This window comes from Leiobunum rupestre, chromosome 8 (assembly GCF_980474605.1).
Source record: "Leiobunum rupestre chromosome 8, qqLeiRupe1.1.hap1, whole genome shotgun sequence".
Taxonomy (NCBI): Eukaryota; Metazoa; Arthropoda; class Arachnida; order Opiliones; family Sclerosomatidae; genus Leiobunum; species Leiobunum rupestre.
In genome coordinates this window covers 49,244,498-49,259,738 of record NC_143391.1, presented here as the reverse complement: position 1 = coordinate 49,259,738, position 15,241 = coordinate 49,244,498, and the positions used below count along the sequence as shown (strand labels likewise).

The 15,241-nt window shown below is 38.3% G+C and overlaps 1 pseudogene; it reads right to left on the bottom strand.

Moving 5' to 3' along the window:
• Window positions 1-7,666: 7,666 nt before the first annotated feature.
• Window positions 7,667-9,516, bottom strand: LOC149933600 (uncharacterized; annotated as a pseudogene).
• Between the last annotated feature and the right edge of the window lie 5,725 nt (window positions 9,517-15,241).

Here is a 15,241-nt window from a genome sequence, read left to right as displayed (position 1 = left end):
AAAGCTACCATCGTAACAGTCTTCAGCACTCGGTCTTGCTTTAGTTTTGTACACTTGAAGTGAGCGGTGACTCTCCACTTTTTTCAGCCAATTTATCTCCGCGTGCCGGTTAACATCTTGGTCGACGTAACAGTTCCACTGCACTTCTGATCGTGCCTCAGATCGTTGAGTTCCAACGCCATATGTGCGATCGAGAATAGCCGCGCGTCTCGTGAAGCGAGAGCTGAAGTGACTCAAATTGCGGGCGACTACATAAACTTTCTTCGCCAACCTGTGGGGAGCCATGAGCTTCAAGCGTCCGAGGTACTTAAGTTTACTGCGTGCTTATCGCTCGACCATCAAGCTCCAGCCCATTTCTTCCTTAATGGCTATATGCGCCACCATCGGACCAGCACACAAGGCGTATCGGCCGACTTCACGTTGGACATATTCGAGAGATTCCAAAATAGGTTTAGAGACGTCGAGAACTTCATTTGCGTACATTAACACGGGTACAGCTACTGTCTTCCACAAAGTTCGGGCAACGGAGTACGAATTATAGGATTTCTCCGCGAGGTTACGGACCATCCACCGAAATTTATTTCCTTTAGGCACTAGGGACTTTTCCGATTGTTCAAGATAATTCCTCCATGAGGAGAACTCCACTCCTAATTACTTGTACGACTCGACAATTTTAATCGTACTATGTTGAAGGACGAAATCGCGTTTACACTTCAGAGTCGACGACAGAATGTTCAAGACATTAGAGTTTTCGTCGCTGAAGGACAGCCTTTTTTGTTCAGCGAAATTCGTACATTCGTTCAAAAGTAGCTGCAAATCGCCAGCGTTATTTGCCATCAAATCGATATCGTCAGCGTACATCAAACAGGGAATGATGTTAAACTTCCCTTTCACCTGCTCTTCCATGTCATTGTACTTAGGAACACAAGCTCCCACCCGAGGGAAGACAGCCGAAACGCCAGTTCATCCAGAAAAGCGATAAACAACAAAGGAGACAGAGAACAGCCCTGACGTAGTCCAATTCTGCTTTCGACGGCTGTGGTCGTCACATCGTTAAGAGTAAACGTGTAGATACAACTGCTATAGAGGCTTTTAACGAGTTCAATGCTTCCCATAGTGACTCCCTTCGCTTCAAGGCTCGTCCATAATCGACCTCTATCCACGCTATCGTACGCCTTAGTGATATCAAGGAAAGCCAGAATAACGTCAAGATTTCGATGTCGTGAGATTTCTATTAGATGAGTCAAGACAAATATGTTATCAGCTATCCTACGGTCTTTTCGAAAGCCACCTTGCGCCTCATCCAAAGAGTTAGCTTCTTCGAGTTCGGTACTCAGACGCTCTCGCACCAACATAGCGTAAACCTTGTACAGCACAGATGTAACTGCTATAGGTCTGTAAGAGTTTAGCTCATCTTCCGGTTTATCTTTGCCCTTATGAATAAGTGTCACTCGAGCTTCAGTCCAATCCTTCGGAATAGTCTTATTTTCTCTGCACTCATTACATAAGCGTAGCAAACATCGCCCAGCCAATGGGCCCAAAGATTTGAGACTTTCTGCGTAAATACCATCAGAACCAGCGGCTTTGCCCGAACGTAAGTTTCGCAAGGTACTCTTCAATTCCTGATAAGAAAAATCCTCAACGGCAATGTCTATGTAGGCGGTGCGTCGGTCTGTGCACCATCACTAGATCGAGCTGACAGTGACTAAGCTTTCAATAATTCATTTTCAAGCTCCCGAACATATTCTTGGATGCGATGCACAATAGTTTCCCGTTGAAATAACAAAGATCCATTTTTTCCTTTAATACCCGTGGCCGCTGTCAAATTTGACGCTGTTTTTCGCAACCGCTTCAAATACTTCCAAAATTTCTTTCCGCGCTCTTTTCCAGCGGTCATGAGGTCCTTCTCTATCTTTTTATTTATAGCGCGTATCTTTTTATCAATCAAGAGCTTGCAGTCAAGTCTAGTTACATGTAAAAAACCCATTTCCCCCTAGTTCGGATCGTATTTTCTTTTTGATGTAATGCTTTTCTGTGAGCTCGACATGCCACTTTAATTTCATCATCCCACCAGCTTTTAAGACATTTGTCCTGTCCAGTGTAATGACCCTTGCTCTTTAAACGATAAAGTGTCACTTCCATTGTGAATTTAATAGCTTCTACGAAATCACCATATGAGCACTCCCTTCCTGACTCAGTCGCCCAACTTTCCATTTTTTGAGCATAATTCGCCACCTTCTCCATATCAGAAAAATCCCAAAAGACTCTCACTTCGGCAGCGGATCGTGCACTTTTAATTCTCGAATTCCGGGTACGTGTGGTCCTTGGTAACAAAACCGACGCCGTAATTAAATTATGGTCACTTTCCAAGCTGTTGGAACCGTCCTCATTTATCGAAATTGACTGAACGTTCGGTATCAAGTTTTCACTCAGTAGGATATAGTCAATAGACGAACTGGAACCGTGATTTTGCCAAGTAGTTTTACCGTCACACACGTCCATTAGATTACCTATTACCAAATCATTGTAAGAACTAAACTCTTTTAACAAGCGCCCGTTAGAATCATCTGTTCCGTCCAATTCAACGATATGTCCATTCATATCACCCATTACAAACAATTTTGTCTTCCCAGCGACATTTCTTAACTCTTGAACGTCCTGCGACAAACACTCGTAGATCTTTCTGTTCCATTCCGTTGTGGTCGAGGTGTTTCCCGTACCGCAATACACTATTGAAAAGGCAATGTCCGGGTAATCCGGAAGTGCAACCCACAAATGTTCATGGCATTTTTTATTACTACTAAATCATTAAATTTTGACAAAACTCCAATTCCTCTACCCTGTTTTTTGTCACTATCTCTGTTCAAGCCAATCCACTTTATATTGTCTGGTATATTCGGCATTTCCTCCCCTCGTAAATGTGTTTCAGTAACAGCCATAAAATCGTAATTTTGAGAGAACATTAGTTCAGAAAGTTCAGTCCATTTTCTTTATGATCGTCCATCGCACATATTTAAAAAAAAAACAAATTTTAAAGAAACTTCGTCGAATGATTTATTCTCCTTCTCCCTTCCCGCCTTCCTCAGACCCCTTTTCCGATTGCGTCTTCTCGCTCTACTGACTGTGTCTTCGGCGAAAGGGACTACTGCTTGCAGCTTCGCCTGGATCCACCTTGTCACTATTTTCAGCATTTATCTTTTTGTCCTTTCGGATAACTCGCTTGCCACGAATGATCCAATCACCACCTCCATCTCTCTTCTTTCGTAATCCGGCGCGAAGGGCCTTGTCTTCTTCCCTTTCTAATGGCGTTAGATACTTTCCAATGTAAATTTGCGTTCCCTCGAGCTCTCTTAAAAGTTTCGACGCGGACAGTACCGTGTTACGACTTGTCACCGCATCCAGAGTCACTACTAAAGGTCTTGGGTTTCCAGAGCGACTTTGTCCCTGACGGTACGACCGAAAAACCTTTATCTCAGAGACGTGCAACGTATTTTCCAGCCACTCTTGAACAATCGAATTTTCCGCCGATACGTCTTCAGACAAGTTAAAAATCACAACATTGGTTCTCCTCTCTCGACGCTTATTGAGTTCAATTATTTCTGATTTCAGTTCCGCTTTAACGCGCTGACTAACTTCTTCACGACCCGCCGGCTGAGTTTCAATTGTCACCTCTTTTCCTTTCTGGGCACTTAGGCTACCATAATCATCCATAATTCGTTTCTCAAACTCCGTCATTCTGACGTCTCTGTTATTTAAAGCGAGCTCGAACTTCTTTGTCATACGGTCTTCACTCTCTTTGACGGCCAAATCCAGTTCTTTCTTAAACGAACCTTGGTGCTCTTTGAGTTTCTTGTCGAACAAGGCTTCCATCCTTGAAAAGAAGACGTCGTCCATCTGCTGTTTTTGGGGTGATTCAGTTCTCGACTGGTTTGATTTCGTAGAACCGCAGCCATCCAAATGACAGTACCATTGCATTATCTCGTCCTCCTCGTGAGCCCAGTAGAGAGACTCTGACACTTTAACACATTTGATATGATATGCCGAGCGGCATTCCGCACACACTACTTTTTTGGTCTTCTGTGCAACTTGCTGATCACAGCATGAACAACACAATTTCGAAGCCAAGGCGTCATCAAGTCCATTAGCCATTCTTTTGCTTTGATCTTGAGTCATAATTATTTCAAATCACTTCGCGCGCGGAATGCGCCACGTTTTAAAACTCGCGCAACCGATTAAAAACTGATGCCTAAATCTAGGCTTAAAACTGCGATTTTTCGACGATGCAAAGTTTTGGAAAATACCAGATAACAAATTATTTACTTATCCAAAAGGTAAAAACTTGTCGAAAAAATGTCCTCCACTTTATACCAAACGTATTATATAACAACTTTAGTTAAACAAACCACTATCAACACATAAAACTTCGGTTTAAATACGAGCGTATTCCAAAAACAAACCCTGTCATAATTTGGGGGGGGGGGCTCCAAATGGTTGGCCTACCTCCCCAAAAATCCAGACACCGCTACTTTTTACTTTGTATTGTAATCAGCGACCACAGTGACATGCTTTGTTTCGGCTATTTCTAAGGCCGTCTTGACAATAACAGTATCAGCGTCATAGGGATCGAGTATGACATGATGGCCGTCGGAGGTGAAGTAGAAATCTCTCCTTATTGACCAAATGAGTACACGATTTGAATACTTTTAATTTATGTTATTTGACATATTTTCACCAATTCAATCAATTTATTCAAATCATTTTCTGTAATGCCTGTTTTGGAATTCAATCATCGTCTGCCTATTAAAGTGGTTTTAAGCTTTAGCTTGCGCAAATATACTATTTAAAAAATTTATATCGAGCATTTGTGCATTTTCATGACGTTAATTAATTATTAATTAATGCAAAACGAAGAGGGCGACTCTGTGCTTTCTTTTAAAAGTCGTAGAAACTTTAAAACAAAAGTGACATATTGTAAAAGAATGCCTTCAAACCATAACTATTCTACCGAATTTTCGAGCAATCAACAAAGTTTTCCAAAATCATTTTGCGCATTAAATAGTCGCCTGCTTGGCCCAAACATTCGCTGGTATTGCGACTATTGCCAAGCCCAAAAAAATCTTTTGGATATTGGCCAATTCGCCAGTTTCAATAATGTTAAGGTATTTTAAAATACCACAAGTACAGCCAACTAAAATAGTTTTGACACGCGAATTTATTTTATCGCAATTGGCCTAGATGGTACTTTAGCGCGAGACTAATTTGAAGAACGCGCCCCTCTTTCAGTGCTAAATTTTTGAAACCAATAGATGGCCGTAATGTTATTGAAAGTGGCAATTTGAAACAGACAAATAAGAGGTTCACCAGGAGAGCCATCTTCTCCAAAAGGAAACTTCCTAACGTAACCCTCGGCTCCACTTTTTGAAAAAATATAAAAAGTAGAATTAAGATACTTTGGGTACAACTGATGTCAGAGATATTTTATGAATTTATTTTGACCGGCGAATACCGACCAGGACAACAAGGTAGTTGTGGTACAATTCCCCACCCTCTAGTGGCGGGTTTCGTTGAGGACACGACCATTTTAATACGGGATAGCTGTTATAGATGTTTTGTCTAGGATTGAAGAACCAGATGTGACGGACATTTAAGAACACACAACCCCCCCAATCTATTAAATATGTTTAGAATATTAAATTTAAATTTGAATCAATTATCAAACATCTTGTAAATTAACCTAATAAGCGTATTTTAATAACCCAAAAGGGATTTTGAAGAAAATGAATGTTTTCTCAACCACCTGTATAATAAAAACATTATCTCAATCGCCTGTCGTTTAACAAAACTAGCAACCAAAGAGTAATTTTAATTCAATGAAAAACTATGACCACGCTTTATAGCAAACGCCCGGTGCCCTAAAAAGAACGCCGAAAGTATCCAACATTGGACACAGTACGAGGGGTCGGACATTTACCAAAATCCCGTACACTTTGCCTAAAATCGCAAAATCCTTTAACTCTCTCTATGGTAAATTAACATTGAAATCCCAAAATCACTTCAAAAATAATGATAAAATCGCCAAACTCTCTACGAAATCCCGAAACCCCGTACAAAATAATGGCAAGTGTCCGACCCCTCGACACAGTATGTAGAGGTTTCCAAGGTCGAAGATCAAATATTTCGATTGATACGAAATTTAAATATCCAATAGTGCGTACGCGGGTTGTGGGTCTCCCGCGAATTGGTCAGAAATCTCACTTCAAATTTAAATTTATGAATGCAACCGTAATGATAAGGACTAACTAAAATTATAATTTTCAACCAAGTCGATCTTAATTTAAAAAAAAAAGTATATTTAAAGTCGAAAATCGCCAAAAACTACTAAAATGACCAACTTGTGGGCCCCTTAGCACCAAAATGAATATTGGGCTATTGAGGATCTGTTATTTTCTGTCAATTGACATATCATTAACCCTTCTAGACCTAATAGTTCTTTTTATAAAGTAACGTTGCCTTATTGTTTAAATGTTGCTCTTACGTCACAGTCTCTTACTTTGACAAGCCTACGAGCGCTTTTTCTAGCGCGCGTGCATTAAGCTCGTGCGAAGAATATTCTAATAAAGCCGTGTCTTGTGACGTAAGAGCAACATTTTAACAAGTTGGGCAAGACTACTTTTTATTTTGTAAAATCAACGATTTCTGAAGAGTTATATAAGATTCGGCGGCGGCGGTGTACGTGATTTTAGTACACGGATTGTGTGTAAGAAGTAAGAATCAAAATATGTTTACGTCGTATAAAACGTATTAATTAACGCTTCTGTTGCTGATACGTTTATACTTTCCAAAGGCTTTTAGGTTTTACCAGTAAACTATATAATATGTAATTATATATGCGCTTGGATGTGGACTGATGATTCTCATAGAAATGGGAGTGGTTTACAACAGAAATTTCGTTCTCAACGTGCTAAGCTAGACTCGGCTTCTAGTCAACATTAAGCCTTGTCTCGAAGATTATTTCCCTCTTTGCTCTTTTTTAACTTCTATATACGATATTTTAGTCGAAACTCGACCAGTTCCCCGAAGAACGGTACCAATTATCCCAGATCTTTGGTGTAATTAAATACTAATCGGGGTTTCTTAATTTTTGTTCTGGTAAATTTATACTGGGAGTTTTTATTTTCTTACCGCGGCTCGGCTTCTCAGCGACAGCAGCCAGACAATTAATTTGAAAAATCGAACTTCGTTTTACATTCGACGTAATTTAAATGCCCGCCCGTTTTGGAGCACGGAAAAGTATACACCACGGACTGTAAATACACACATATATATATATATATATATATATATATATATATAAATATAGTTTTTTTACCAATTGCGTCAAGAAGATTCGAGGCAAACATTTTCGACATTTGAATTAAAGTAACATAATTAATGATATTAAAAGTTGGCTAAACAAAATGAAAAAATACACTTAAGGAATAATATTTTTTATTGATAAACGTTTTGAAGAAATCATAGAAATGTGAACTTAAACACTTACGAATAAATTCCACAAAATCATAATTTAATATTTTTCACTGTAACAGTAATTGGTTTTACGTGTTAACAGTTGGAATAAACTTAATTACATGTTAAGGTAACTAAATTAAAACAAAATCCAAAACATTTTTCTTTGTAAAATGTCTGCCAATTAAAGTATCCCCTGTACAAATAAACTTTACTGTATTGGAAGATACAAAGACAGATAAATCATGATATATAAAAGCAGGCTTACTAAAGTCACAAAGGTTCTTTCTTAATGCTGGCTATTTTTAAATGTATCAAATGCTCCGGATCAACTATAGTTCCTGGAATCAAGATCTCATTTTCTTCGGAGCAGCTCCGTCTCTGTTCCTGCTTCACTACAAAAGGCGCAATCTCGTTCTCGCCGATTTGGAATGGTACCGCATACTCGTCATTAGCAAAAGTTATAATTGAAGCCTCGGCTCTATTCTCTGCCGTGCAATCAGATTGACTTTTTTCTTGGAACAATTCATTGCCTTTATTAGAAGGTGTAGAACTCATAATGTGTCCGTCTTCAAATGGCACGTTCTTTTTATTTGGCCATCTTCCTTCACCTTCCTGGGTCGTGTTTTCAACTTTTGAGATTTGAACTCTCCTCCTTTTGTGCACTTTGCGGTGTTGCGCTAAAATAAACTTCCTACTGAAAGCTTGATCGCAAATTGTACATTTGTACGACTTTAAGTTACCGTGCGCTATTTCGTGTTTTATCAAATTACTCTTTTGAGCGCACTTGTAGTTACAAAGACCACATTTGTACGGCTTTTCGCCGGTATGCGTTCTTCAGTGTCTAATTAAACCGCTCTTGTAATTGCAAACGTAGTCGCATTGCGCGCATTTGTAGGGCTTTTGGCCAGTGTGAGTTCTTTCGTGCGTAGTTAAGCTGTTCTTAACTGAGCAAGCGTAATCACACAGAGCACATTTGTAGGGTTTATCGCCCGTGTGCGTTCTTTCGTGTCTAATTAGACTTTCCTTCAAGGCGAACGCGTTGTTACATAGAGAACATTTGTACGGTCTTTCTTTAGGGTGCGTTTTTTCATGTCGAATAAAATTGTTCTTCACAGTGCAAGACTATTCGCACTGCGTGCATTTGAACGGCTTCTCAGCAGCGTGAATCTTTAAGTGATTGTTTAAATTGTACTCCACCACGGAAGTGTAGTCACATTGTGCGCATTTGTACGGCTTCTCGCCAGTGTGCGTTCTGACATGTAATGTTAATCTATTCTTCCGAGTGCAAACGTAGCTACAATGAGCGCATTTGTATGGTTTCTCGCCGGTGTGTTTCCTTTCGTGCATGATCAAATTCCCCTTCCAGCTGCACACGTAACTACAATGAGCGCATTTGTATGGTTTCTCGCCGGTGTGTTTCCTTTCGTGCATGATCAAATTCCCCTTCCAGCTGCACACGTAGCTACAATGAGCGCATTTGTATGGTTTCTCACCGGTGTGTTTCCTTTCGTGCATGATCAAATTCCCCTTCCAGCTGCACACGTAGCTACAATGAGCGCATTTGTATGGTTTCTCGCCGGTGTGTTTCCTTTCGTGCATGATCAAATTCCCCTTCCAGCTGCACACGTAACTACAATGAGCGCATTTGTATGGTTTCTCGCCGGTGTGTTTCCTTTCGTGCATGATCAAATTCCCCTTCCAGCTGCACACGTAGCTACAATGAGCGCATTTGTATGGTTTCTCGCCGGTGTGTTTCCTTTCGTGCATGATCAAATTCCCCTTCCAGCTGCACACGTAACTACAATGAGCGCATTTGTACGGCTTCTCGCCAGTGTGCGTTTTTAAGTGGTTAATTAAATTGCTCTTCTTATCAGTGGCGTAATTACACGAGTGGCATTTGTATTTTATCTCAGACACTATTAAATCTTCCTGTTTCCGTAATGGCTTAACAGAGGGTGGTCCTTCGGAATCATGACTGCTATTATCATCTACTTGGTCGTCTTCCATTACTTACAACCATTGGTGCTAAAAAATTATCGATGGCTTTGATAGTTGACGTACACTATATTGAAAAAGGGATAATGAAATAAAACTGTTTTTGTTTAATATGCTTTTCTCTAATGTAACGTGACTATCTTGTTTTAATATAGCTCTTACGTCACTGTCTCTCACTTTTAAAAGTATAATCAGGGTTGCCACCAAATTTTCAGACTATTAAAAATTTAAATGGACTTATATTTAAATAAAAATGCTATTGCAATGTTGAATAAATTAACCAAGCTTTCAAGGAATAAAATGACAATCATAGAATTTGTCATGGATCTAGAGTAAAATTACCTTCAAAAAGTGTCAACAGAAAATTGAATTCCCTGACGTTTAACAAATTCGTAAACTTCCTTGACTTTTTAGGCCCTTTTTTAAATTCCCTGATTTCCAACGTGTGGCAATAGTGATAATAGAGCGTCCTTCAAACGCAAAACGTAAAACTCCGATTTATATTTTTCCTATTTTAATAACTATATTGTTTAGGAACCAGTTAAAGAATTGAAAGGAAAATGAAAGCAAAATTTTTATTATACCTAAACCAGTGTCTAGTAAGTATTTCAAGAGCGAATTCACATCAAAACTGTTAATACTAAACCGAAAATAGTGCTAAATTACTTAATTAAGAAATTTCTATACAGGGTGTTTTTAAGCTCAAAAAAATTATTTTTTTCAAAAACTATGTTTTCTAGAAAGTTGAAATTTGTACTGTACATTATACGTGCTGGGGGACACTTTCTACCAAAATTTCCTCTAAATCGAAAAATATTTTCAGGTTTTTTGACAATTTAAATTTAAATTTTGTCAATGAGAAAATTGTAGAGCGTCACCGAAAACGTACAAATAGCGCTGGCGCGAAAAAAATAGACGTCTTTTTCACTGACAAAATACGACTTGAAAAAGTGACAAGTTGGGCAAGCTAAAGTCACTTTTTTTTAATTCCATTGGGAGAGTAGTGTAACTTTATGAAAGTCAGAAATTTATTAAGCTGGTGTTTAATGTAATAAACACCGCTGAAAAATCGAGGAGACAATGGCGAAGAAGGTATTACAGGATTTAATTTCGTAGGATGAAAAATGCGATTTTTTGAAAAAACAAAGAGACATTTTATTTATCTACTTACAAACAAAATGTATAAGTACGTTTCGAAAATACCACCTTCGGCGGCGATGCAGGCTTGGGCGCGAACAATCATATTGTCGAAGGCGGCTTGAATCATTTTCGGGGTTACTTTCCGGCAAGCGCTTACAATTCGTTGACGCAGCTCTTCAAAGGTCTCAACCAAAGTGGCGTACACCTTGTCCTTGACGAAGCCCCAAAGAAAGAAATCCAACGGAGTCAGATCGGGCGACCTTGCTGGCCAGTGTACGGGACCGTTCTCCCTATCCATCCACGATTTCTCAGCGGTGTGTATTGCATTGAACACCAGATTAACTAATTTCTTACTTTCATAAAGTTACACTACACTCCCAATGAAATTCAAAAAAAGTTATTTATCTTGCTCAACTTGTCACTTTTTCAAGTCGTATTTTGTCAGTGAAAAACACGTCTATTTTTTTCCGCGCCAACGCTATTTGTACGTTTTCGGTGACGCTCTACAATTTCCTCTATGACAATTTTCTTACAGCACCTAGCGGTTAAAATATTTTTCGATTTAGATGCAATTTTGGTAGAAAGTGTCCCCCGGCACGCGAAATGTACAGTACAAATTTCAACTTTTTAGGAAACATAGTTTTTGAAAAAAATCACTTTTTCGAGCAAAATAAACACCCTGTATCAGTAAAATTCGCTTGAAAATTGTACGTTTAAATGAAACATAACCCCAACGCGTTCTTTATGGAAGAGCCCTAACAATTTTAGCAAGAATTCACTAACTAGCGCCAGAAATATCTAAAGCCAAATAAGTGTTGGTGTTGCGATTTTATTCCGTTTAACATTGTAAATTTGTTAAGTTTGCACTGCGTTGTACCTAATGATGTCATACGGTCGAAACTCCCCGTTGATTTTTAGGAGGATTTCAAATTGTATCTGTGGTAGAACTGTCTATTATTTAAGTCTACGAAGATTAATTACAGTTTAATTTTTTAAATATATCTGAGTTCATAGTTTTCAAGAAATTTTCAGTCAAAATGATTCAAATTTAGGCTTTAATACCAAAAAATATTTAACGATAAGTTTCTTTTAATGGCGAAAAGTGCTCCCAGATTAACGGTTCATTTATTTACCATATAATTAATGGTTCGTCGGAAGTGCGTTCACCCACCCAATCTAAAGTGTCATTCGGAACGATACGCGACATAACCTAACATTGCAATCAGGGGTGACATATGATTATGTATTTGTACCCCGCCGTTCCGCTAGGCACTACGGCGGCTTACAAGACTAACCAGTCAGGCCGGGACAAAAGTGCACTTTGCGAAACAAACGTTCGGCCAGTGAGACAGTTGTAATAACTGGCTCACATATAGCAAACAAACGCCCTCATCATGGCCCAAGAAAAGGCAACACGATGGGTCTGCCCGAGAACCCACCCTCGCACAGCTGAGGACTAGAGTGACTTTATTCTTCCACTGCAAATACCATCCCCGATAAGGTTATCAAATGACAGGTATGGAGCGAAGCATCGCACGAACCCAAAATCCGAGCCCAGCAATCACGGACAACACCCGTCACCCCCGGACAGCAAAGGGGCCGATGCGACCTGACGCGCAAACCCAGAAATCAGGCCTGGCAGCCGCAAACGACACCAGTGACCCCATTAAGGACAATCCGGATAGCAGGTTTGTGAAATGGGGAACAATAAATTTAGTTGAGACCGTGGTTCAACGTCACGAACAATCTTGCTGAACGCTTTTCTAAGGCCATTTCCAATTTTGTGAAGTGCCGCTTACCTCATGTGTACAAAGGCTTAACTGAAATTCCCACGTATTAAATTTAAGAATTTTGATAAAATATTGAAATTTTTTAAATATTTTGTTGTTTTCGTTATTATTTTTATTTTATACATAATACAATTCGTGATCGAAACGAGTCTAGGTGGCGTAACGGCGATAGCCTAACGTTTTTACTTAACTGAACTTATCAAAATATAAGCAAACGATGCAAAAATTATATTAAAATGCAAGTATCATTAATTATAAAGTAAAATTTACTACTAGCGTCTTCTTTAGCCATAACCTATCTAGGTTTCAATGGCGAACCAATGGGGGCTTAGCGATTGTTTTCGGTGGCGAATAGAATTATCTATGGCCCACGCCGTAATATTAGCCTTATCCCCATCTCTATTCCCTATTTAAATGTATAAGTTAAATGTGGCGTTGTTGGTAAAATATCTTTTTATTCAAAATCGGTATGACTGAAACAAAACCTTTATTCAAATTAGAATATTTTGTTTGAAATTGCCGTTTATCACACCAAACACTTGATTTTCTATCAGCAAGAAAGTATTGCTTTTACTAAGAATATTTCAGCATAGAATTAACCCCTGGTACCATCCTCACAGCTTTTGTGGAGAAAGTTCGTCTGCATTTAAGGCGCATTCAAGGTTATACCATATAGCAAACTTGAATGGGAAAGCACACGAATTTAAGCTACAAAGGCTGCGAGGATAGGAATCAGAATCCTGCAGTCCAATATTCATAGTAGCTTCAATACATTCTTGCTATCAGTATATCAATTTACAATGCCATATTTCAAAGAGGAACCAAGTACCGCTAATCAAGTTAACAAAGTGTCTAAAAAAAATTCGTTCTACCACTGGTGTAATCCGTCGTAACCTACTCTTTCGCTCCCCCAAAACTATCCAGACTCTCTATAACTCCCTGGTACTTCCCCACTTGGATTTCTGCTCCCCAGTCTGGAAACCCCACCTTCAATCAGACATACTTGCCCTCCAGAAAGCCCAAAATTATTTTACTAAACTCTCCCACAAAATTTCTCGTCTCCCTGCCACCACTCGCCTGCGTTTGCTTCGTATCGACCCTGTTCACCTGCGTCATCGTATTAACAATCTCTGCTTGCTCCACGACTTTTTCTACAACAACTTATTGCTAAACTTTTCTGATTTCTTTTCCGTTAACCCCACTCGTACCCGCGGTCACACCCTAAAGCTAGCCAAGCCTAGAGTCTCTTCCTCTCAACGACAAAATCATTTTTCTTGTGGGGTCATAAATGATTGGAACTCTTTACCCAATGATATCGTATCAATACCTAATAGACACACATTTCGCCGCCAAGTCTCTGACCATTTACGTAAAATATTCACCCCCTAAATTTGTTATATGAATTTTAATTTAGTCTATACAATTTGCTCCTATAATCTCTAATATTAAATGTGTTTTCCTATGTTTTTCATTACATTTTGTCCTTAGTCAATGCTTCATAATTGAAATGTTTATAACTTTTTTTTTAACTATTTCCATAAAAGTTATCCCCTAAATTTGTTATATGGTTTAAATTTAGTCTATTTTCTCTTTATACTAGCTTATTCTTAATCGCACAATTTACCATTGCTATTTAATTGTTATATTCATTGCTTCTCATTTGAATTAATTATAACTTTTTTTTTCTCGTTATTGTTTTTTTTTTGTTCCACCTTTACTCTGTAATCTGTTTTTGATGCTCAACAAGAAGCCCTACTGGTGGCTTATTGAGCAGATTTAAATAAATAAATAATATTGCTGCACTTTTCTAAAAATTCTTTTTTTTTCTTTTGGTCTTTCTTCAGAATCTTCATTCTCTTTAATTGCTTTACTTCTTCCTTACTAATTATGCGGTCTTTTGCATTTTCAATCTTTAATTCCTTAATTTTCCTTTCATTTTTTATCTCTTTCATTTTCAGTTTACTATAATGACGTCGTAATATTTTATTTTGCCTCTCTAATCTCTCGCATTTACAACATGCTTTACGTTTTGAAGCAAAATTATCACAATTAAGAACCATATTGACACGGCTATGATCAATACTATGATCCATATTATCAAGGCTATGGTCCGTATTATCAAGGCTATGGTCCGTATTATCACAGTTTGTTTCAACAACAGGTACTTTGTTATGGAGGTTGTTTATTTCCGAAGGACTAGATTTATTTACCAAGTCATTTATGGTGGCCTGCTGACTCCTGCGTTGTGCTCTTGATTTTCTTTCCGTTGATTTGCAGTTTTTATTTTCTAATCCAAAATTTTCGGTAGGAATAGCATCATCCGAAAGTTTCTTCGGTTTTGAAATTCCCAGTAGCTCAGACTTAAGATCTCTTTTGTAGGCACTTTCATTAAAGTGCTGTGAGCAAATATAGCTTGTAGATGGATTGAATTTATCCTTTCTTCTGCATTTAAAAACCCAAATTTTCCTCCTATCTATGTCACTTGGAAATTTGTGGTACATAATATGTTTAGTACTATCACTCTTTTTAGTTGAAACTAGAGTATTGTTGCATGTTGCAACAGCGCACCTTGTTCCAGGCATGCCTCTTTTATTTTCCAAAGAGCCTATCCTAAAAAAAAATGTTTTACATTCTGTTACCAAACCCTAACTGACTTCCCAATAGCAATAATGTATTTTATTTATATTAATATTTATAGTATAATATTTATTTAAATTTATATTTAAATATATATTTTATATTTATTCATATTTTTACATTATTTATTTATTTAATGTTTCTCTGAGTATAATTTTTATAAATACATT